Genomic DNA, 25,306 nt, shown 5'->3' on the forward strand with positions numbered 1-25,306 from the left:
CAAGAGTTAAGTTCCTACAGCTATATAAATTCTCTAATGAAACGGTATTGTTATTGAAGGATGTGTTGTAAAGGCACAAATCTGTGTTGAGAGCTTACTTGCACCGGGCACTCTTCTGAGGGCTTTATGCTACTGACTCAATTCAGTTTCCACAAACCCCCTCCTCCCCGAGGCCAGAACTGCATTTATTCCACATTCCATATAAGAAAGTTGCCCGAGGTATTATTACACAGGGTGTTAAGTAGCAGAGACAGAATTTGAATGCAGGCAACATGGAGAGGACAAGACCAACACTATGGAAAGGGAACCAATGCCCAGCAGAGTTGTATCACACTGCCGACCTGGTCCCCAGGCCTCAGGGGTCACATCCCAGACTAAAAGAACAGGAGATGAGGTTCTCAAGCCTGTGGGAGTGGGCCTGCCACAGCATGGACAGAAACGGAAGTGCCTGAGAGAGGACGAATATTCTACTTTCCAAAGATGAGACCCAGAAAACCATAGAATGTTAGGCTGGGCTCGGGCATTCCAAATTCTAGGAAGAATTTTTTTGACAGATGATGTAAGGCCCTGGAAGAGAATGCTGAGTGCCAGGATCCGACGTGGGTTCGCAGGAAGCAAACCCTGCCAAATTATTGAGCTGTGTTCAGGGGACACTGGGGCCAGTGGGTCTCAACCTTTTCATCTGCCTCCTTCGTCATTCAGGTCAACCCATTGCAGCGACCTCCCTCCTTGCACCGTGCTTCTCCACGAGGGCCCTGTGCTCAGGCATCTGTCTGCACTGCACGGGGAAGTGGCCCAGAATCTCTGGGATGGTAAGTACACTTGGAAAACGTCCTAGGCGTTCCCAAGTGTTGGCTGTGACTCACTTCCACACACACAGCACATCACAATTGTGTGGGGCGCTTGACAAAATCTCACGCTGTGTTTGGAACGCAATGGAGAAGTGGAGAATGGCGAAGTGACTGATCACTGGCCAAATACGCAGACTCATTAATACCTTGGGGTGAACGTGCAAGACGGTCTCTGCCCGGCACCTCGGCGTCTGCCTCCGTTACCGTCGCGCTCCGTCGACCTTCTTGTTGACGTGGATACGAACACAGAACACGGCTGTTCCTTTCAGCTCAAGGACTCACGGGCCCGAGTTCAAGGTGAGGAACGCCTGGCTGACCCGGAATTTTGGGCGGCACAGGCTCAGCGTTTTAGCTGATCTCAAGAGACATCATCATGGCCACGGAGCTACGGATCTGCTGAAAGACGCCTGTCGTTTTTCGGTTGTGTTAACAGAAGAAAAGTGTTCAAATCAGGCATGGGCGTTCATGCCCCTAACTGTGGAGTCCTTCAGATGACACAGTCTTAAAGTGTCATCTTGACCAACGGCAGTGATCGAGCACTGAGAATATGGGTCTGGAAGCTTGTGTGTGACGGGTGGGCAGTGACCCTGGAGACAACAGCCCTGAGAACAGAAGTCATAGCTCCCTTAACTTGTTCAAAGAACTCACATGAGTAGAAGAAACACACACACACACACACACACACACACACACACAGGCACACACACAGTGTGCATAGGCATCGGCCCAATACAAGAAAACATTCCAGCAGCGACAGCTTCCCCGCCTCTCTCGTCGCTCTCCCTTTGGCTGTGTCATGATGGGACTCCGTGTCTCTCTCCCGCTCTAGCCTGTGCTATGCATGTGGCTCATCTCCGCAGCCCGCAGCTCCTAGCCAGTCCCGGGCCCGCAGCAGCTATCAAGTCGACATGTGGTGAACCGAACAGAGTGGAAATGAACACCAGAACTGCCCAACAGCAGAACAAAGTAAGAGCTGCCGCTAAGTCATGAGCTGTCCGGGCCAGAAGGGTCCGGGCAGAACCCGGCTGGCTCTGCCAGAGCTACCGAGGGGACAGCCTGACTTTAACATGCAACTTAAATGAGTTCAGCCCTGATAACCTATAACTCTGCGTCAGACTTTTATAATCCCGGGATCAAGACAATATGGTCACTACGGTTGCTGAATCCACCTGCTTTTAAAGTTGGGGCCCCTGAAACATCTCGCCTCTCAGACTTCAAGGGCCCCGTCTCATAACATTTTGAGTCCCAGGGCCTGAGGTCACAGACAGGGACTTTGGAAATGGCTCAGACTGTCCAACCGGACCTGGACACAAGTCACTGACAGGTCACCCTTGGCCCACGCCAAGGTCCCACAGAAGCCTGGGGAGCTGTGACCCACGTCTGAGGACGTCAGGTTCTAGTCTACCAGCCAGGCAGGGGCAGCGGCGGTCTGGGTCATCCCAGACCAGGGCTAACTCAGGACTGGAATTTGGCCATGAAAGAGCATCTTGTTCTTTTACCAATTAGCTCTCGAGTTATCTAACAGTTCTCGCTGACTTCCCAAGGTGTTTGCCTTCGCTGAGAACACTCTGCTGAGCCCGGCCAGCAGGCCTGGGACATGCTGGACACAGACAGGCCACAGGTGGGGCCTTTTCCAGCATGACTGACTGGGGAGGGCAGACTCTCCACCTGTCAGCCCGGGAACCTGCCTTTGCAGGAAGTGGCCAGCATTAACGGGGACAGTGCCAGAGGGAGCAGGGGCCGACAGGGGCAAGAATAAGGGTGACGAGAACGGAGTCAGAAAGAAGGGGCGCCCTTCTACCCACCCAACGAAGCAGCAGCTCATCCCAGCTTGGCCCCCTCTCTGGTGTGACATGGAAAAATTCACACCTGCCCCACAGGTCGTTATCAGTCCAAGTGACACGCACAAACACTTGTCTCCAAGAGTCATCGAGACCATCTGTCACCGGGCGGGACGTTGGTACGGTCCGCAGGCGGGCCAGGGGAGCAGCCAGCATGCTCCTGAAGTCCAGTGTGGGAAGAACCAGGGTGCGGCCTCGCCTTCCTGCTGCTCACTGTGCTGTCCGATCTCCATGTGGGGGAAGTGAGGGATTATGGGAAGAGGAACCCTGCAGGTGGTGGTGGTGGTGGGGGATAACAGCCACTCCATGCCCTGCTCACTGTGCTGTCCCATCTCCATGTAGGGGAAGTGAGGGATTATGGGAAGAGGAACCCTGCAGGTGGTGGTGGTGGTGGGGGGGGATAACAGCCACTCCATGCCCTGCTCACTGTGCTGTCCCATCTCCATGTAGGGGAAGTGAGGGATTATGGGAAGAGGAACCCTGCAGGTGGTGGTGGTGGGGGGGGATAACAGCCACTCCATGCCCTGCTCACTGTGCTGTCCGATCTCCATGTAGGGGAAGTGACGGATTATGGGAAGAGGAACCCTGCAGGTGGTGGTGGTGGTATGGGGGGGGGGGATAACAGCCACTCCATGCCCCCTTGCTCTATCTGCAGCCCCGTCCCTCCCCTACCGTGTTCCTCCATGATTCTCAGACATGGCTCCCACCCTGGGGAGACTGAGCCACCCTCCTGAGTTTTGCAAGGCTGGCGGGGAAGCATTGTTTACTGTTGCTCTGTCTCCTGTTTGGGGAAAGGATAAGAGGGTAGACTGAGCCAGTTCTTACTCCATCAGGATCTTCTTCATCAGATTTCTGTGGCGATCTGTCCCCCTCCCCATGAAAATGCAGACATCTGTACCATGGGATGGAGGGAAATTTCCTGGTGAAGCTGGGATCCTAGGCATAGGGGCAGAGACCGACAGGGACAGGTGTGCCGTAAAGGGAGGCGGCGTGCCAGGCCCAGGGCAGCTGCTTCCCCAGACATCTAAGTTTCTACTGAAAGGGTGGATGAGCTCCCACAGGCAGAGGAAGACAAAGCATAAAGGAGGAAATTGGAGAGGACGGGAGTAGGGAGGAAAACTCCCCAGGAGTTCCCCGGTTGGAGCCAAAGTCAAAATCAGCCTGCCTTGGATTTTATTTTCTTAAATATTGATATTTCTAAAATTCTTTCACACTGTTTGATTATTGAAAGCTCATATCCTCGAGTTGGGGGAGGAGGGGGGTGGACAAACATTACGCCTATTTCATAGATGGCGAAACTAAGTTGCAAATGAATTGAGTGGATTTCCAGAGGTTCTACAAAGCAGACTAGAGATGTGTTCTGCTGAGTCCAGGTGCCAGAGTTTCTGTGAAGGCTGAAGACTTGGGCTGAGGGCGCTCACTGTAACTCCTCTTTCTGGAAAGGATGGGGTAAGCCACTGGGGGTCTGATGGGGGTTTTCAGTTTCAGTTGCTCCTCTCACATTTTAAAGGTCCAGCAATGTTGGAGCAAAGGGGAACAGGGGTGCCAGTGAGAACCTTGGGTCCCACTCATAAATAGTCCCCACCCCAGGGTTAACTAGCAGAAAATATGGTCAAGATGAAGCTTTCTGGGTTCTCTGAAAGGTGAGCCACTGAGAAGTGGCCACAATGCTAGGCACATCACAGAGGCAAATGTGGCTGGAGTCAGAAGGGTGGAATGGCAACTAGGGTGAAAATCTAATGTGACTTAAACTCAAACTGGCTCAGTCTACCCTCTTATCCTTTCCCCAAACAGCCACTGCAGGGCGTAAGTCTCTCATCTAAAAGGAGTCCAGTGGAAGAGAGTTTAGGTCTAATTTGCTGGGCAGCTTGACCACCAGAGGACCCACTTATCTTTCTGCTCTGCCATCTTCAGCACAGTTTCTGTCCTTAAGGTCACTTCATGGTGCAGAATGGCTGCTGGAGCTCTAGCTGTCACATCTCTTTTCTACACAATAGGAACTATGAAACGCTAAAGGGCAAGAGGGCAAAGGGGAGGGGATTCTCAGATAACTTAGTCTTATACCTACTTGGCCAGGCCTACCTGCAATGGAAGCTGGGAAATGTAGTTTTTTTAAAGCTAGTCATAATACACTTCCAGTAATATAGAGAAAGCAGGGAGGCAGCTAGTAGCCCTAGTTTGCATCCCAGTCTACCATTTACTAGTCTCCTTACTATGAGCAAATCACTTCTCTGCCTTCAGTCTCTGTCTTCTCATTTGTAAAGTGGGAACAGAGATTTCTTTCTGCATATTTCATATATGTATTGTGCTGTGGACTAGATAAATCCCATATTTGAAAGTGCATCTTTCACAGTCAACTATGAAGTACTGGATACCTGTAAGGACTTATTGTGATCAGGAGCCTAGGGAGACTGAGCCACCCTACTGAGTGAAGCTGTCACATCTCTTTTCTACACATTAGGAACTAGATGTAGTTCCTACCCACTTGACCTTCTTAGTCCCCTGTTCTTGTCACTGTTCTCCAAGCTGCCACTTGTGGTGCCAGTCTTCAAAGCCTTACTCCACAAGAGAGCTGTAAACCAGAAAAATAATCTGATTGAGTTTTAAGTTATCAAAGTATAAGATGTCACTCCTTTCAATTTTTTTTGTAGTTCAACTGGGAACTCTGAACGACCCAAACAAGTGACTCTCTAATGGTGGAATTACAAAACCCACAGCAGATTTGTGTATAGGAGAGCCATTTTTAAGGGTGCCTTCCAAGAGTGTCTCTGATCATATCACTACCTTTTCTCTTTCTGCACTTTTGCTCTGCACAAGATGACACCATTCTGACTCAAAAACCTGCAGGGCATCTGTTCAGAGGTGACTAATTTCTCTCTTTGTCATTTCTTTATCATTCTTGGAAAGCTCTGGCTGGAGACATCACTGAGAATAGAAATAACTAGCAGAGTAAAGGGCTCCATGTGCATCCGGTGTGCCTCTCCTCTAGCACGGGAGAACCGGGGTACCAGCCCCTTGTCAATTTCATATGTTTGGTTCGTTTGGGGGTGCGGTAGAGACACTGTATTTCACACCAGAAAATACCAGAGATGGTTAACAAAGGGGTTGGGGGTAAATGGGGAGGAGAGTCCAAAACTCGGGGGGTCAGGGCTCGTGGTGGCAGCCATCAGAATGACACCAAACTCTGTCCTGACAACTAGCCCTTCCCCAGCATGTGTGCAGCGGCCAACGCCGGTCAGCCTCAGTACAGCTGGTGGGGGGGGGGGGCCGGGAACCTGGGGTGGTGGGCGGGAACCTGGGGTGGGCGAAGGAGGAAAGCAGGGGCTCTGAGGCCACGCCCACGCTTTCCCACCACCCAGCGTTTCCTGGCCCGGCCTTCGCACTGCGGTGCCTGAGGAGTTGTGGATCCTCTCTCCCGAGACCCCAAGTCAGCGCAGGGTGGTGCCCACGAGAGCATCAGTGACTGTAACGCTCCCCCAGTGATTCTGATGTGCATTGAGCACCATGCCTCTGTGCCCAGTGACGTCAGGGGTGTGGAAGGGACTGGTGGGCAGCACCCCTCTCAATCCCATTGATGGCGGTTTGGTCTCTGAACTTCTGGGGAGGGGAGAAGCCCGGAGATCTGGATTCTAGTCCCAGCTCTACCATGCAATAGTCCCCTCGCCTCTCTGAGACTCTGCTCCATCCATAACGTAGAAATAAATTCCCTTCAAGTGGGGAGATCACCAGAGAGACCTCTGGGAAACACAAGCATCCTGTGCAGGGTAGATGCTGCATTTACCAGCCCTGACTGACTGATACAGGCAGGGTTTCTGTGTGTGTCACAGATACTGTGTTTTTCATAAGTCGAAGGTTTGTGGCCACCCCACCTCGAGTGTGTCTGCAGGCGCCAGTTTTCTAACGGCATTTGCTGACTTAGTGTCTCTGTGTCACATTCTGGTCCTTCTCACCATATTTCAAAATTTGTATTATTATTCATTGTTATGGTGATCTCTGATCAATGTTATTACTGTCATTATTTTGGGGGCGCCACAACCCCACTCCCGTAAAAGATGGAGAGTTTAATCAATAAATGTTGTGTCTGTTCTGACCCACCGACCAGCTATCTGCTCACCTCTCCCCCTCTCCTCAGGCCCTCCTAGTTTCTGAGACACAACAATATGGAAATCAGGCCAATTAATAATCTCACAATGGCCTCGAAGTGTTTGAGTTGAAAGGAAGAGTCATACATCTCTCACTTTGTATTATAAGCTATCAGTAACGAAGCTTAGTGAGGAGGGCATGTCAAAAGCCAAGATAGGCTGAAAGCTAGCCCTCTTGTGCCAATTAGCCAGACTGTGAATGCAAAGGGAAAGTTCCGGAGGGAAACTACAAGTGCTACTCCAGTGAACAACAAGAAAAGGAAACAGCCCTACTGCTGACACGGAGAAAGTTTCCCCGGTCTGGGAGGAGACCAAACCACACACAACATTCCCAGAAGCCAGAGCCTGCTCCACAGCAAGACCTTAGCCCTCTTCAGTTCCGTGAAGGCTGAGAGAGCCGAGCACCCTGCGGAAGAAGAGTCGGAAGCTAGCAGAGGCTGGTTCCTGAGGTTTAAGGAAGGAAGCCGTCTCCATGACATACGAGTGCCGGGGAGGCAGCACGTGCCGCTGAAGCAGCTGCAGCAAGTTCCCCACACGGGCTGGCTGACACGATTGTGAAGGTGGCCGTGCTGAGGAGCAGAGCTCCATGGAGACGGAACGGCCCAGGACTGCCCTCGTCAGAGAGGAGGAGTCAATGCCTGGTCTCGAAGCTTTGAAGGACAGGCTGACTCATTTGTTAGAGGCTAATGCAGCTGATGAGTTTAAGTCAAAGCCAATGCTCATTTACCATTCTGAGAAATCCTAGGACCTTTAAGAATTATACTAAATCTACTCTGCCTGTGCTCTACAAATGGCTCAGCAAAGCCTAGATGACAGCACATCTGTTTGCAACGTGGTTTACTGAATATTTGTTAAAAGCCCACTGTGGAGACCTAGTACTCAGAAGAAGAAAAAAAAAAAAGATTCTTTCAAAATATTACCGCTCGCGGACAATGTACCCAAGAGTTCCGACGGAGATGTACAACAAGATTAATGTTGTTTTCATGCCTGCTAACACAACATCTATTCCGCAGCCCTGGGATCAAGGAGTCATTTTGATCTTCAAGTCTTCTTATTTAAGAAATACATTTTTGTAAGGCTATTGCTGTCACAGATAGTGATTCCTCTGATGGATCTGGGCAAAGTAAATTGAAAACCTCTGGGAAGAAATTACTATTCTAGATACCACCGAGAACATTTGTGAATCGTGGGAAGAGGCTGGATCAGTATTCACATTAATAGGAGTTTGGGAGACGTGAATTCCAACCCCCGTGGATGACTTTGAGGCATTCAAGACTTCGGTGAAAGAAGCAACCACAGATGTGGTGGGAATAGTAAGCAGACCGGAGTGAGCAGGGAGCCCGAAGGTGGGACTGAATCGGTGCACTCTCACGATCAAGCTTGAATGGAGGAGGAGTTGCTTGTTATGAATGAGCAAAGAGGGTCGAGTCTGGAGATGGTATCTACTCCCAGTGAAGATGCTGTGAAGACTGTTGACATGACAACACAGGACGCAGACTATGACGCAAACTCCGTTGGTAAAGCAACAGGAGGGTTTGAGAGGATTGATTCCGATTCTAAAGGTCGACTCTGGGTGAAATGCTGTCATACGGCACTGTATGCTACAGAGAAATTGTTCAGGAAAGGAAGAGTCGATCAATGCTGCAGACTTGACTGTTATCTCATTTTAAGAAATTGCCACAGCCACCCAACCTTCATCAACGGCCACCTTGATCGGTCGGCAGCCGTCAACATCGAGGCAAGATGCTCCATCGGCAACAAGATTACAACTCGCTGAAGGCTCAGATGACGGTTAGCATTTTTTTTATTAGCAATAAAGTATTTTTAATAAGAGATGTGCACGTTTTATATATAATGCTATTGCACACTCATTAGACGTCAGTATAGTGTAAATATAATTTTTATATGCATCAGGAAACCAAAAATTCACGTAACTCGCTTTATGGAGGTGGTCTGGAACCGAACCCGCAATCACTCCACGGTGCCTGTCGGAGGAGGAAGGTATCAGCTCCAGACAGGAGCTCCTGTTACCTCCTCGTTTTTTACTTCTCCGAGCCTCCGGCTTCTCATCTGCAGAATGGGGATAATAACTGCCCGCCTACTTCACAAGGTTGCTGAGAGATGGAAGGTGTCAGGCAGGGAATAAGAGCATCTTTATAAAGGGTGAAGTGTTTCTAGTAACAGAGATTTGACTACAATCCCTTCATCAGACGTGGGAGGTTGGTTTCTGTCACATGACACAATCCCAGATGGAGATGATTCAGGGATGGTCTGATGTTTCCCTGAACTTGAGGGAACTGAGCCCCAGCTGCCCACAGCGGTAACTTGCTTAGCAAAACACCCGGTGTGGGTTTCCTTCCCTGCTCCCTTACCAGAGGGCGGGTCCTCAGTCCGACTCCCAAAATAAACTACTGTGAATGGAATCCTGGTCGCAGGGTCTGCTTCTGGGCAACCCAAACGAAAACAGGCATCAGCCTCCCAGGTGAGTCAGCCCCTTTAGAGCGCCCCCTGGAGGACTCCCCAATGTCTGCTGCTTTCCTGACTGCCTCCCCCACCCCAGCCACCTGCCTGGGAGGCTGAGAAAGGAAGTTGTTTGTTCAGGTGTATGGCCTCCCCAAATGACATCGGGGCTCTGCTGCGAAGTTAGGGGAGGAGAATGGGTGTCGGGGAGGCGTGCGGACACCAGCGAGCTGTGGCAGAAGCATCAGTGTCATTGACGTTTCCTGGCACTGTCCCCACAACCCCACAACGCCCGTAGCCAGCGTGTCACAGAGGCCGGCCTGGGAAGGGAGCTGCTTCTAGGCCTCGTTGTCATGCTCTGCTCACATCTCTGGAGACGCCGGGACACGGAGAGGCCAAGAGGGATGTGTGAGTTCTTGCCAATTAAGCCTACGGTCTGACATGTGTGAGTACGTGGTGGAACTGGGCACCGTGCGGGTGACAAAAGGGTTCTGGCCTGTGAAGTCAAATTAGTGTCCATTGTCTTCAGCGTCTCAGAGGTGGAGGGGGGGAGGGTAAGTGGGTAGCACCACACACAACCACAGGCTGATTGATGTGCCAGCCTCAGAGACAGGCAATAGGGACGAACAAGCTCATTAACTATATATTTACAGAGCAGAGCTATTTCTGGCTGGGGTGGGCTATGGAGCTGGGCCCTGGCTGGCCCTATGGGGGCAGGGAGGGGGGCGGGGGCGGGGCTGACACTGCAGCGGCAGGTACAGACCCAGACACTGGAACAAACCGACTTCCAAAGCGCCTTCCGAAGATGAGAGGCCGGAAATGAAACATCCCAGGGAACTGTTACACACTTAACCTTCCAACTAGGTAATTAGCTAGCGATGGTACTAAGTTAAGGGGCTTTTCCATTTAGTAATTAGCCAGCTAAAAAGTTAAACTATAAATAAATTGCTAGTGAACTTGACCCACTTGGGCATTTTCATGAGCTAACTGAAGCACATTCACATGCCTGGGTTGGGAGGGTTATATTCTGGGGGGGGGGGGGGGGCAGGGAGGGGAGCTTCACCCAGTGGAGTGGAGGACCTGGGGGGAGGGTCCTGCGTGGAGGTGGGGATTGGGAGGGAGAGGGGAGGGGTAATGGTGCCAGATGAGCCGGGAAGAAAGAGGCAGAGGCAGAGGACCAGGCCGGGTCAGGGACCTGTGCGGGTCCTGGTGTATTAGTCAGTTGCCACAATAATGCTGCATGACGAGCAGCCTCAAAATCTGGGTGGCTCACAACCTCTAATATTTAATTTTCTTATTTGTGGGTCTGCAGGTTAACTGGAGTTCAGTTGGTCTCAGTTGAGCTGGGGTAGGTGGGGCTCCAGGCTCCAGGTGGGTTTAGACCTTCCCTCCGTATCTCGCTCTGGAGCCCAGGCAGAGCGGCCATGGCTGTGCAGAGCCTGTTCTTCTCGTGGTGATGGCACACGTGTTGGAGGGCGAGCCCAGCCGGGAAAGCCGATGTCGGGCCTCTGCTGGTGTCACATCTGCTCAGTCCCATGAGCCCAAGTGAGTGACGCAGCCAAGCCGGAAGTTCAGGGGCCGGGCGTGTATTTCCCACACCATCGGGTACCGTTCTATCGCAGGGGACTGAGGAAGCAGCGCCCACTGCCCAGGCTCCCCACCCGGCTCACCTGGGGGAAAGGCTCTCTCCCAGGCAGCTGTCCCCAGACCGGAGCATGCGGTCACCTGGCGGACTTGTCAGCACCCAGATGCAGGGCCCTACCCCCGGAGTTCCTGACTCGGCCTGTGTGGCGTGGGCTCTGAGAATCTGCAGTTCTAATGACTGAGCAGCTGCTGCCTGTCTGGCCACCACACTTGGAGAACCTCTGGTCTAGGGAAATATACTGTAATAGCAGTTTTGTTCAGAGCGGGGGTGCAGAGGGGAAGAGGGCAGCCTGTGGATGGCCTTAAATGTCAAATGAAATAGCTGTACTTGCCGAGAGCCCTTACTACATTTCAGTCATTGTTTTAAAATGTTCTGTGTGTTCTCCTAGTTGGTCAGGCAGCCCTGTGAGCTACGGGATAACCGAACAACAGATGAGGATTCTGAGCCCTGGGGGTGGGGGGGAATGGAGGACGTGACCTACCAGGTCCCACAGGTTGGTGGGGGTGGAACAGGAGCTGGTAGCCGGTGCTGTGGCCTGACTTCAGGCTTTCTTCTATTGACAGTGGGGACCCAGGGTCCAGTTCTGAGAGCAGGAATGGTCTGCGGAGGAGAAGTCTCTGGCTTTGGAACTGGATATTCTTTTATTTTTTTTGTATTTTTCTGAAGCTGGAAACGGGGAGAGACAGTCAGACAGACTCCCGCATGCGCCCGACCGGGATCCACCCGGCACGCCCACCAGGGGCAACACTCTGCCCACCAGGGGGCGATGCTCTGCCCCTCCGGGGCGTCGCTCTGCCCACCAGGGGGCGATGCTCTGCCCACCAGGGGGCGACGCTCTGCCCATCAGGGGGCGATGCTCTGCCCCTCCAGGGCGTCGCTCTGCCGCGACCAGAGCCACTCTAGCGCCTGGGGCAGAGGCCAAGGAGCCATCCCCAGCGCCCGGGCCATCCTTGCTCCAATGGAGCCTCGGCTGCGGGAGGGGAAGAGAGAGACAGAGGGGAAGGAGGGGGTGGGGGTGGAGAAGCAAATGGGCGCTTCTCCTATGTGCCCTGGCCGGGAATCGAACCCGGGTCCCCCGCACGCCAGGCCGACGCTCTACTGCTGAGCCAACCGGCCAGGGCGGAACTGGATATTCTTAGGCACAAACCACACTTTGACTCTGGTAGCTAGATTAGATGATCATTTAATCAATCAACAAATATGTATTGAGTGTTTGCTTTGGGCTAGGGGCTCTGGTCAAGCCCCTAGGGTTAGAACAAGGTAAGCGAAGTACTTGCCTTCAAGGAGCTTACATTCTTCTTGGGGAGCAGGTTAATAATTTTTAAATATGTACTAAGTATAAAAATAATTAGTGTAAGGGGACAGAGACTGGAGGTATACTGTTTTTTATGGGTGGTCAGGGGTGGCCCCTCTGAGGAGGGACATTGAATAAAGTGAAGAAAAGAGCTGAGCAGGGGAAATAACACATGCAAAGGCCCCGGGGTAGAAACAAGCTAGTCTTGTTGGAGAAGCAGCAAGGACTCCAGTGCATCTGGAGGAAAAATAGCGGTAAATGAGGGTAGAAATACTGAATAGGGCTGGATCATGTGTGGCCTTATAGGCAACAATGAAGCCTTGGATTTCATCCTGAACGAGATGGGAGCCATTGGGGGGAGGGGGTTGAATGCGGGAGACTGGCATGATGTGATTAAAAAGAAAGATTCTGGCTGCCAGATGAAGACTAGACTGCTTCTGCAGGGGCAGAAGCAGGGAGACCAGTTGCAGGATGGCCCTCCTGCTCCTTGCAGTTGACACCCACAAAATGGGAGAAGACCCCTTCCACCTTTTGCTCTCGGGCTGGTGACGAGGGTGGGAGGAGGTCAGGGTGGGGGCATGTGAGTGAGCAGGCGGTACTTGGGCAACGATCACAGCAGCATGTTGGCACGTTGTGATGGTTTCTCTTGCAGAATTCTTGGGCCTCCGTCTATCTACCCGGCCCGGGAAACCCGTGGCCCACAGCCTCAAGTGGAGGGGAAGCCTCAGCCCCGTTTCCAGAGCGGCACGTGTCACCCATCACTGCCCCGCTCCCCGGCCGGCAGCCCCGCCCTCTCCGCCCCTAGCCCTCTTACTCCGATGGGAGTCATTATTTATGCTCTTGTTTAATGAGCTCATTAGACATGTGCTGCAGTATTTCTGATAATAAATCTCCCTCTCTAGTGGCTCATAAGTGCATTTACTGGTGCTTGGCCGTGACAGTGGAGATGGCAGCTGGGGGTGTGAGAGTGGCTGGTGGTCAGGGGCTTGGTGACTTGCCGTCTCTCTCCCAGGGTGTGTGTGGACAGGTGGGGAAGCTACTGAGGCCCTGGCACGGAAGCCGGATCTTGGAAGCCAACATGGTGGCAGCAGCTGGCATTGAACGCTAGAGATTTTTTTTACCGCCTGTCAAAATGCCACTGTGTGTGAGCTGGTGCCAATGGCTGCTTCTCAAGGCGGCTTTGACTGTCAGTCAAAAGAAGGTCTGAGTGGAACAGGGAGGCTTTAAAAATGTCTGGGTGGGTGAGGTAGGTGCTCAGCAGTCGTCCCCGCGGGCAGGGGTCTGGAAGGATGTTTCTGTCATGCGGCTAAAGTGAGGGGGTGGCGGCTACCTCCCTGAGGCTGGGAAAGCAAGCGTACATGCCCAGATTCAGACCCAAGTCCCACCCTCGCCCATCCTGCCTAGAGTGGGTCCCGGAACAGGCCGTCACAGAAGGTCAGAGGGCCTGAAATTCTACCATTAGAGATGCATTTCTTTGTATATGTCATAGTATAAATAGAAACCAGGGAGGTGCTGAAGTGGTTTCCTCTGGAACTGTCCAACAGAGGATATGGACATAATGGAGGACACAGTGGGGGTCCCAGCGGCAGTAAGGGGGAGGGGGTCAGGAAGGGGTCATAGTCTGTCTCAAAGGCCAGTTCCCTGTATGGAGATATTGCTAAGGCTTGAGAGAGCTCAGGGAGGGGAAGGGAAAGCTAAGGTCTGGGGACCAGTCCAGCTATTTTACTCCTCACAACCCTCTTAGACTAGGTTCTTCTATCTCTAAAATGGGCCCAGTTCTTGCTGTTCTCTTATATTGAAAAGAGGTCCAGCGTGAGAAAGGGACAGTTCAAGGTCACCTGGGTCAGCCCTCCTCTTTCTCTGTGAATCCTTATCATGCCCACACACCTCTGCCCCCTCCCCCCCACTCCCACCATCCCTGGGATGCTGACTGGCCCCGTGTGGAGGTAACTTCCAGACACAAGTCACTTCCCCTCCTCTTTCTCAAGAATGTCTATCTACACCATGTTAGGTGCTCTGACTAAAAAGCTTTCCTTATTACAGGTCCCAACTCCATCTCCCTCCCCTTCCTCCCCTTCGATCCTGCCTCATTCTCATCACGAAGAGAACACATTCTTCTTCCATAATATGTCCGTTTAATTTTTGCTGATAATTCTCGTGGCTCATCTAATGCTATAAATATTTTTTTCTTCAGATTCAACATCCTCCCTCCCTGCTTTCCTCCATTCTTGCCTTTTACCTCTAGTCATTCAGGAGGTATTTATCTTATGCTTATAATGTCAGGTCTGGGCCAGTGAAGGAAGGTCACATTTCCCAGGGAGAGAGACATTTCAGGACTATGGACCCGGGTAGTGACTGATTTAGCACCTACAGCTGTGATAAGCGTTGTGTGTGTGCATATGTGGGGAGCAAGTCTTGGGGGACTGACTAGACCAGAGAGATCAGGGAAGCCTTCCTGGAGGAGGTGACTCAGAAGGTCAAGTAGAAGCTCACTCAGTGAAGAGACACCATGTACAGGGCTGCTATGTTTGTCTCTGGAACAGGAAAAGGTGTGTCCTATGGCACATCTCCTGGCCCCTTGCCTCAGATGAGTGGAGGATGAGGTTGTGCCATACCCTATGCATGTGTGGGGTCCACCGATGGTCAGTATGCTGGATGTGGCCTGGCTAGAACAAAGAGGACGGAGCCTGAGAGGGCCCTTCCTCTGAAGGCAGCCTCAGCCCCCTCTTCCACCCTATGGGTCAAGTCCTGCACAGACAGGGTGCCCCCTAATAAAGCTGTTCCTTTCACACTCTGAGGCCAGGACACCCCCTCCTACCTAAGCCCTTTCCTAGGGGGAGTGGCCCAGGGCTGCAGAGCAGCTGTGGGCATGTGTGGGCTCCTAATGAAGTTGGTGCTTGGATGTCACCACAAACCAGCCTGAGGTCCAGGGCCTCTAGTTCAAGCCTCTTTGTTTGTTCATTTATTTATTTATTTTCCCTGTATCATAAGAAAAAAAAAACAACTCTTCTCCTTTTATGCATGTTTTTATGTTGCAAGTCACCTCTTATCTTTGGTCGGAAGTAAGTGGATTATAAATCACAAAGCCGATTGATGGAAATTAAATCCAAAGTGCCAAGTGAATGCAGGCGGTTTCTTCGCCAGTAGCGGTGACGGTAACAAGAGCCAGCCTTTCGGAGAAGTTCTGACACGCCACGTACTGTGTGCTAAGTGGTTTCCGTTTACCCGCTCACTTCATTCTTTCCACATCCTGACGAAGAAGGCTCAGTGATTATCTTGATTTTATGGGTGAGAAGACTGAGGCAGGCAGGAACCAGTTAAGAAGCTTGCCCGAGGTGTTCCGCCTGGGATTCAAACCCAGGAGGGCTGGCTCCGCGGTCCGCCCCTGGGCGCCCTGGTCATGTGCAACCAGCATGTCAGTGCTTGCCGTGTGTTTTCCCAGTGTGCCGACACACACACACAGTCCCCCAGGAGGCAGCTCTTCGTGGGGTAGAGATCTCTGGGATCAGAGCAGGCAGGTGAGCTATCCAAGGTCTCCCAGCTTGGAAGGGGCAGGACCAGAGCTCCAAACCAGGCTCGCGGTGCTGCAGAGAGAGCCCCTGACCCTTCCTTTTCCTCCCGGGACGTGAGTTAGGATGGAGAGGGGAGACATGGCTGTCTTGGGGGTCACAGGTGCTGTGTTTAAAATAGAAGCCAGTGACCTTATTTCCCTTCTAGACTATCCCTTCCTAGCCGCCTAATCTATTAACAAACCCACACCATCAGCTCATTGTCACTCAGATCCACCATGAGGGAGCGGGGAAAGTGTGAACCAGACCAACCCACCACCCCCTTCACATAAGGGGGAAACAAGAGGAAACAGGGGGATATGCAGGGAGGGCTGTCAGGTAGACAAGAGGAAGAACTTCCAGGTAGTGCTGGTAATGTCTGACAAGTAAAGCCACTGCTTCTTTGAGGGCAGGAGGAGGCCTGGGCTACCTGCAGGGCCTGGAGGAGTCCGTCTGAGGCAGGCGGGCTGATGCATAGCTTTTGTCCCTTCTGCGTGCTGCAAAAGCTGATGACCGTGCTCTGGGGCGCTCCAATTTATAAATTGCCATTTGAACCATAGCTGCTCAGCCTCCCCATGGCTGCCTCCCCCCCCCCGCCCCCCGCCCCAGGACTGAAATGAAACCCGGGTTATGGGTTCAGCCCTAGTGATGGGGTGTGTTCAGGGGAGAGAGTAGAGATTAATGTCTGGGTCTCTGCCTTCAGTGAGCTGTCATCCTCCAGAGCCACTGTGACTGTTGCCTCCTCGGTCCAGCAAAGCCCAGGCCTAGTGCTCAGGGGCAGGCGGGCGTGCAGGGCTGGAGGATGGCACCATGAATCTCTGACAGCCGTGGGGCTCCCTGGCTCATGAGTGTCCAGCGGACGGAGCGGCTGATAGATCACAGCTGGGCTGTTGACCTTGAGTCTTAAGCAAAAGTGAAGAATAAAAAGGTCATACTTATTCCATCAGAGCCACGGGAGCCGTGAAATATCCGAGTGTGAATAAAGACAGCGGCAAATCACTCACCGCACTCCTGGGAGCTGGGCTGATCTGTCTTCCGGCCCCGTCACCCACTGGGCAAGCCGGGGTCAGTGAGTGCAGAGATGGAGGAAAAGAAGAGCTGGGTGATGCCAGGGGACCCAGACAGTGCTCTGTTTGGAGCACCGCAAGAGTCACTGAGATTCATAGGTTCCTGGAAAATAGGATGTTCGTCACCTCAAATGTCACCCCCGACCACCCCGCTGAGCGCTGAGCCCGCCCTCCCTACCCCAACACGTGCACTCTCTCTTACCCTGTAATGCTTTTTCTTTCTCTCCATAGCATGCTCCACTTTCTGACATACTGAACAAGTTACTAATTGTGGTTGTCGCTTACCGTCTACCCTCTCCCCACCAAGGTCAACTCATGGGGTGGGGATGGGTGTCTCATAGTCACTGCCGTGTCCCCAGTGCCTAGACCAGCACTGGCATGGAAGCAGGGGTCCCCAAACTGTTTACACAGGGGGCCAGTTCACTGTCCCTCAGACCGTTGGAGGGCCGCCACATACAGTGCTCCTCTCACTGACCAGCAATGAAAGAGGTGCCCCTTCTGGAAGTGCAGGGGGAGGCGGATAAATGGCCTCAGGGGGCTGCATGCGGCCCGCGGGCTGTAGTTTGGGGACCCCTGGAAGGGCTCCATAAAAATCTCTTGGATGAATGGATGAGCCTGGAAAGGCTGTAGAAATGGACTGATCCTAACCCCTCAGCAGGGGAGAACAGGGACCCAGACAGGGGACAGGACTTGTGCTGGGTCAGACAGCCCGTTGGGAGCCGCCAGGCTGGGAGAAGAACCAGGCACCGGAGTCCGAGGCGGAGCTGGGCGCCTGCGCGGTCCAAGCTGCAATCACGCCCATCAGAGAACGTGCCTGTCGGGCAAGGTCACATTCTGTGAACAACTACCCGGGGGACCAGGAAGCTGTGCAGCCCTGGGAAGGGCACGCTGGGGGCTGGCTTGCTTCCACCCTCGATTTAAAAAGATAACAATAAAAGCAACAAATATCCCCACCCTGGCCAGTTGGCTCAGTGGTAGAGCGTCGGCCTGGCGTGCAGAAATCCCGGGTTCGATTCCCGGCCAGGGCACACAGGAGAGGCGCCCATCTGCTTCTCCACCCCTCCCCCTCTCCTTCCTCTCTGTCTCTCTCTTCCCCTCCCACAGCTGAGGCTCCATTGGAGCAAGGATGGCCCGGGCGCTAGGGATGGCTCCTTGGCCTTTGCCCCAGGTGCTAGAGTGGCTCTGGTCGTGGCAGAGTGATGCCCCGGAGGGGCAGAGCATCGCCCCCTGGTGGGCAGAGCATCGCCCCTGGTGGGCGTGCCGGGTGGATCCCGGTCGGGCGCATGCGGGAGTCTGTCTATCTCTCCCCGTTTCTAGCTTCGGAAAAATACAAAAAAAAAAAAAGCAACAAATATCCTGATGACCAACTTCCTAACCTAAAGGGCATCCAATTCATGATTGGGGAAGGTCAGGGAATCTTCCCTCCCAGGAATTGGAAGGGCTGGGGCAGAAGTGAGGTGAGCAGTGTTTATGAAGCGCCGTCACACGCCTTCCGACCACCAGCAAGCAGGAGCCTCCGCATGGATCACTCACCAACTCCTCAGTCCCAAGCCGTGATGGAGGGCAGTAATAACCGCGGAGATGTATTGAACTGTGTGCTGAGCACTGTTCTTGGGCCTTTCAGGTGTTCATTCATTTAATCCGCCCAACAACTCCGTGAAGTGGATAGCTTCTATTATCGTCCTCACGTTACAAATGAGCGACTGGAGGCAAATACGCCGTAAAATAAATGCTACCATTCTGGGTGCTTGGGATGCATCAGCGAACAAATCAACTTGGGAGATCCTTATCCCTGTGGGGAAACGGGCTTCAGGCACAATAAATGAGTAAATTATGTAGTTCTAGTAGGCCATACAGGCCGCTGTGCAAAAAAAACCCCCAGAAAAACCAAAAACAGAAAAAAACAGCAGAGTAGGGTCAGGGGCTTGGGGTGGTGGGCAAATGGCAATATTCCCTAGGGGGGCTGGGTGGATGTCATCGAGAAGGGGAGGTCTGGCAAAGACTCGAAGGGGTGAGCCAAGCAGAGCTCTGCGGGAAAGGCATTGTGGGTGGAGGGAACAGCCAAGGCAAGGCCCCAAGTCTGGTGCATGTCTGAGGAGCAACAAGGGGCCAGGGTGGTTGCCACAGAGAGAGCACGGGGCAGAGGCTGGAAGGTGGGGCAGGGAGGCGGGAGGCCCGATCACAGGAGCCTTGTGGGGCCTGCCAGGACGTTCTCTCCTACGCACCACTTCAGTCAGATGCTCCCCTCTGTTCAACGCTCACAGCCTCCGGCCAACACCCTCCTCTAGGCTCTGCTCACACGCCAGGGCTGCTCCTACTCCGGCGATGGACACACACTCACACTCACACACAGACACACCAGCCAGTGCACACACACTTGCACTCACACTGGCCCATGCAAGCACATCCACATGCACACACTGTACTCACACTCACACACTGGCCAGCGCACACTCACTCAGTTGCTCCGCGAGGCTTCACCCTCCCCACCCCCTGTGTGGGGACAGGAGCTGTCCTCACCAGCTTTGCTCCTGTGAAGCCCAGCATGGCCTCTCCCCAGCCAGGCCAGTTGCAGGAGGCCAGCAGGCCAGCTCCTGAGGCCTCAGATCCCTGTCCCCAAACAGTGCTGGAGAGACTCCCAAAAAAGTACAGATGCCAGGAAGTCTGCAACTTACCCACCCGTGATTTACTCACACATGCTTTACCCACACGATTTACCCACCCGTGATTTACTCACATGACTTACTCCCATACTAAGATCACGGGGACCCATGTGGCCAATTCTCCAAGGACACTGATGTGTATTTAGCGGCTCTGTTCTGTGCTGATTGTCCCCTCAGGAGGTGGCTGTCCCCCAGGCTTGGAGAGGGGCTGGGAAGCGGGAAGAGAATAAAACTGCTGGTTTCCATTATTCCCAGTTAAAACCAAGGCAGGGCGCCTCCAGGCCAGGCAAGCCTCCTGCAAGCTGCTGGCTAAGGAGTGAATCCCAGAGGGAGGCCCTCTTCCTGCTCAGCACAGAGACCCTGAACCCCAAGGCGACCTACCAGTGCCCTTCGGTCGCTCACCGCCACTGCAAGAGATCCTGCCAGGATGTGGAGTGAATGGGGTCCAGCCATCTTCCTGCTCAGCACAGAGACCCTGAACCCCAAGGCGACCTACCAGTGCCCTTTGGTCGCTCACCGCCACTGCAAGAGATCCTGCCAGGATGTGGAGTGAATGGGGTCCAGCCATCTTCCTGCTCAGCACAGAGACCCTGAACCCCAAGGCGACCTACCAGTGCCCTTAGGTCGCTCACCACCACTGCAAGAGATCCTGCCAGGATGTGGAGTGAATGGGGTCCAGCCATCTTCCTGCTCAGCACAGAGACCCTGAACCCCAAGGCGACCTACCAGTGCCCTTTGGTCGCTCACCGCCACTGCAAGAGATCCTGCCAGGATGTGGAGTGAATGGGGTCCAGCCATCTTCCTGCTCAGCACAGAGACCCTGAACCCCAAGGCGACCTACCAGTGCCCTTCGGTCACTCACCATCACTGCAAGAGATCCTGCCAGGATGTGGAGTGAATGGGGTCCAGCCATCTTCCTGCTCAGCACAGAGACCCTGAACCCCAAGGCGACCTACCAGTGCCCTTTGGTCGCTCACCGCCACTGCAAGAGATCCTGCCAGGATGTGGAGTGAATGGGGTCCGATGGTGTTAGTGTTCTCTGTGAAAAAGATGACCACGATGATGGATAGATGATAGATAGATAGGTAAGGAGATGACAGATCAATAGAGAGCAGACAGCTAGGGTAGGTGATAAATGATAAAGCCAGCAAACATTCACCATATACACTAAGTCCTCAATGTCAATCAGTCCTACAACTTAAGTGAAGTAATGTATAATGAAAGCAATTTTACCATAGGCGTTGGACATGAAGAGTTAATTCCTGTAGCACCTCATGAATGTTAGGACAAAACAATGTTAAATGGAACGACGTTATTCAGTGACCTGCTGTACGTATGATTAATTGAGTATATAGACTGTATGTTGGTGCTCTGCATACGTTATTTCTAATCCTCATATGAGTCTGGAGATTAAGTCCGCCAACTGCTCTTACAAACAAGACGGAAGCTCCGGGAAGTTTGGTGATGGGGGTAAGATCGGGCACCCAGTAAGCTGTGAGTCCAGATTGGAGCCCGGAGCCCAGTCATTCTGGTGCCCAATCCTGTGTGCTCTCAGCACTGGGGACCCACTGCCCAAACTCCCGCAACCGTTTGATGTGTGCGCCCGGCCCGCCCTGTCCCCGAATCTCCCTTGCTCCTGTCACCCCTCTTCTGGTGATGTTTCTGTGGAATTCTAGATTGTCGGCATTGGACATAGAAACAGAGAAGGAAAGTGATTTGCCCCAAGCCACACAGCAAGCCCAACAGAGGCGGGCTTAGAGCCTTGTTATTCAGCATGAACCTGAGGATATTTGGATATTTGGTGGGTGGGAACAGGTTTGCTCCTCCATCCTTCCTCCTTCTGGCTCCAGCGTTGGGATTGTGCCGGGGCCTCTCACTTGGCTGGACAGAGCAGCCTCTCTATATTGCCTGCCTGAGGTCTCAGGCCAGAGGTCATTTCTTCCTCCCCCCACCCTGCCCCTGATTAACCCCTTCTTGGCCAGCCTGCTTGGAGAGACACTGGTGCCGAGGGAGGACCAGCAGAAACCCGGCCCAGAGAAGTGCTGAGCGGGTGCCTCCTGACCGCTGACCAGACAGGCTTCTCTCTGCGGGGTGACGCAGTGAGCGAGAGGACGCTGCAGAACAGCCTGCCGGTGTCAGGTGTTCAGTGTCCGGCGTCCGCAGGCCCCTCCGTCGGGGGTCCGGCCCCCAGACATGCAGCGGCCCTCGAGGAAGTGGCTGTCAGTTTCTCGGTCACTCATTCATGCTTGGGTGCTGACTGTCCCCATTATAAAAAAAATGACCCTTCACATTTGTGAATGCTTTACCCTTCCATACTGTGTCCAAGAAGCCACATCTTTGTAGGTTTTCCCAACAAGTCTATGGACTGAATAGAGTGATCATCATCCCCGCTTGACAGATGAGAAGGCTGAGATTCAGAGGAGTGATAGCTCTTTGTTGGAAATTGCTCAGTTATGCCCTGGCTGGGTAGCTCAGTTGGTTAGAGCATCGTCCTAAAGCACAGAGGTTGCTGGTTCAATCCCTGGTCAGGGCACATACAGGAACAGATCAATGTTTCTGTCTGTCTGTCTCCCCCCCCCCACCCCCCTGTTGCCCTTTCTTTCTCTCTAAAATCAATAAATTAAAAAAAAAAAAAACTGAAAAAATTTTCTCAGTTAGCAGATAGCGAGTCTGGATTTGAACCTGTTAAGCCTTATCCGGAGGGACCTGAAACATTGAAGACACGAACAAAATCCATCGAATCCACACCAAAGCTTTATTGTGTAGCTTGGCCGCTTTCCGACAGAAATCTGAGGGAGAGCGCGCCGGCCCTTTGTTCTACTTAGTTTTTATAGTTTTGCAAGTGGGAAGTACAGAAGCAAAAATTGCAATTAGGTGTTCTTTATCATTATTGGTTATAGTCATATGTCCTTTAACATGATAGGACCATGTTCAATTTGCAAGCCATACATCATTTTGGAGAAAACAAAATTTACAAGTCAATACAATGGTAGAAAGATGTCTCTTTACATATTAAAAGGCATTCCTATATTTTCTAGTGTTCATCCGCCATCTCTCTGTCCAGAGTCACACACATTAACCACATGCATTTACATAGGAGAGGTAGTTTCTGTGGGGACAAATGCCTGCAAATGGCTCATTACTATAAGGAAAGGTTTATTTTGGCTTTTCTCTTCCTGCACCTGGCTAGCCATTCACCCCTTTCCCCACAGGTGTGGTGGAATGTCAGGGAATCCATGTTTTCCTCCCCTTGCATTCACAATACAATGCCAAGGGCCATCCTGGTTTAGGCCAATCACACAGTATAGAGATTATTCTCAAAATTTCTCTGCACACCTTAACCCAAGTTAATAAAATGTTCTTCAAGCCTCTTAAAATATTAATATTGATTCTGTAGCTTTTGGTACTTTACAACACCTGCGGGTGAGGTGGCGCAGTGGCTCCTCAGGGCTCCTCAGACCTGATCTTCAGACACCAAATCAAACATCTTCCTGGCTGCTTCTTATTGCATAAACATATCCTAAGCACTGTACTCAGTTCTGAACAAATAGCATCTTTAATTTCCACAGCGATGCCATATAATCAATATTATCAACCCATTCTGCAGGCAAGAACACTGAGTGAGGCTCAGAGACGGGCAGCGACTTTCCGGCAATGTGCAGTCAGTAAGCATTCTTCACCATAGTGCAACTTCAGCCTGGGGTGAATACCATTCACTTCTTCTAGGAGCTTCTGATTTGACAGAAGGTGGGGATTATAGCTGGGGAAAGGGCAGGTCCCCAAAACCCACCCCTGGCATGACTGAAGACTTCATCTCGTCTTGGTTTCTTCCATAAAGGGTCTTTGTTGACTCTATCCCTGTCACTGAAACAAAACCTAGTGTTTACAGTTACTTATTGACAAGCAGAAAGCCAAGCGTTTAACGCACTTCACCTCATAATCCTGGCAACAGTCCTGCAAAGAAGGTACTAGCATTCCTATTGAACTAAGGCAGAGAGGGTTGAATACGCTATCTCAGGTCACACAGCTAGTCAATAGCAGTGCGACATTTGAACCCAGGCCCATCGACAGCACAGTGGACGCTCTGAACCACAAACTTCATCTGCCACAACCTCTCTGCCCATGTAGTCAACTCGTTCCCATTTCTGCTCTGGAGCTGCCCTGTTCTCCAACCATCAGGACAGGCATATGGCCAGGGGCCACCCTACCCCACCTGGGCCCTTCCCCAGATGCTGCCTACTGTCCCAAATCTGACAAGGCCAAACAAGCCCATGGGCAACAGAACAAGCCCCTGCTGATGGTGACTGCCACCCACGTGTGCACCAGCCACACAGAAGTAACAAATAGGCTTCCAACAACCTCGGCTCTTCCTGCCTACCTGGCAGAATTTGCTGTTGGATAGTATTTTTTTTTTTACCATTTTTAAAATTTGTGTTAAGCCTGACCAAGCAGTGGCGCAGTGGATAGAGCATTGGACTGGGATGCGGAGGACCCAGGTTCGAGACCCCGAGGTCGCCAGCTTGAGCGCGGGCTCATCTGGTTTGAGCAAAAGCTCGCCAGCTTGAGCCCAAGGTCGCTGGCTCGAGCAAGGGGTTACTCGGTCTGCTGAAGGCCCACGGTCAAGGCACATATGAGAAAGCAATCAATGAACAACTAAGGTGTCGCAACGAGAAACTAATGATTGGTGCTTCTCATCTCTCTCCGTTCCTGTCTGTCCCTATCTATCCCTCTCTCTGAATCTCCCTCTGTCTCTGTAAAAAAAAAAAAAAAAGAAAAGAAAAAAAATTGTGTTAAAATATGCATAACATAAAATTTGCTATTTTAACCACTTTTAAGTGTGCAGCTCAGCTCGCTGAGCACGGCCGCGTTGTTATGCACCGTCGCCCGTCCAGCTCCAGGTCTTCGTCATCCCAAACGGAAACTCTGTGCCCCTTAAACGCCACTGCCACCCGCTCCCGCAGCCCCCTTCTGCTTTCTGTCTCTATGAATATGACCACCCTCTCCGGGGAAACATACAGTGTTCGTCCTTTGTGTCTGGCTTATTTCACTTAGCATAATGTCCTCAAGTGTCCCCCACGCTGTTACAGGCATCAGAATATGGCATTACAAAATCTGGAACGCCTCTCGAATCTGCCTGTCATCCATGTGCAGGGCCATGCAAATCTCTGTAGCGTTCCAGTTTGCGCCTGTGTGCTGCTGGGGAGAGGTCTGTGGTAGCAGTTTTAAGGAGATTGGTGCTGTGGGTGATTTTGCCCCGGGGTGGTGCCCCGGCGACACGGTGGGTCAGCCAACTGGGGGAGAAGTGTCCCCTCAGGTTCATCGCCGGGTGGCGTGGACTTGGGGTCCGTGCGTTCCAGACGCGGCTAGCGGGGGATCTGCATTCTGCGTACTCCCGTGTTTGCAACGAGGTATAATTGGTCTGACACCTTCTGCGTTTTTTCCTGTAAGTGATGGATTGTTATCGAGCAGGCTTTTCTCAGCTCCTCAAGGAGAGAAATGGCAGCTACCCTCGTCGGCGGCCTTGTTACTGGAGCACCAAATGGCCCTGGGAAGGGAGCAGCAGGGGCTGCCACGTCGGTCCCCACTGTATTTACTTTCTCGCATTCAGCATGGGAGGTTGAGACCGCTGTCCCCATTTCGCATGTGAGAAAAAAGAGGTGCAGAGAGAGAAGATGTGATCCAGAGTCACACCGTTGGTTGGGGACGGAAGAAGCCTCCAAAGAGAGGTCTGTGTTTGATTGCAAAGCCCACACCCTTTCCTCTGAGATAGGCCAGTGCGGCTCTTGGGGACTGGG

The 25,306-nt window shown here is 52.4% G+C and overlaps 1 protein-coding gene and 1 non-coding gene across 2 annotated transcripts in view; one reads left to right on the forward strand and one right to left on the reverse strand.

Annotated features, from left to right (window-relative positions):
• LRFN2 (leucine rich repeat and fibronectin type III domain containing 2) overlaps positions 1–25,306 on the forward strand; it is a 313,066-nt gene that overhangs the window by 264,478 nt on the left and 23,282 nt on the right. The gene's annotated exons all lie outside the window — the stretch shown is intronic.
• Positions 24,618–24,720, reverse strand: LOC136390333 (U6 spliceosomal RNA). The gene has a single exon (XR_010748738.1). It is a non-coding gene; the product is annotated as a U6 spliceosomal RNA (small nuclear RNA).

This window comes from Saccopteryx leptura, chromosome 1 (assembly GCF_036850995.1).
Source record: "Saccopteryx leptura isolate mSacLep1 chromosome 1, mSacLep1_pri_phased_curated, whole genome shotgun sequence".
Taxonomy (NCBI): Eukaryota; Metazoa; Chordata; class Mammalia; order Chiroptera; family Emballonuridae; genus Saccopteryx; species Saccopteryx leptura.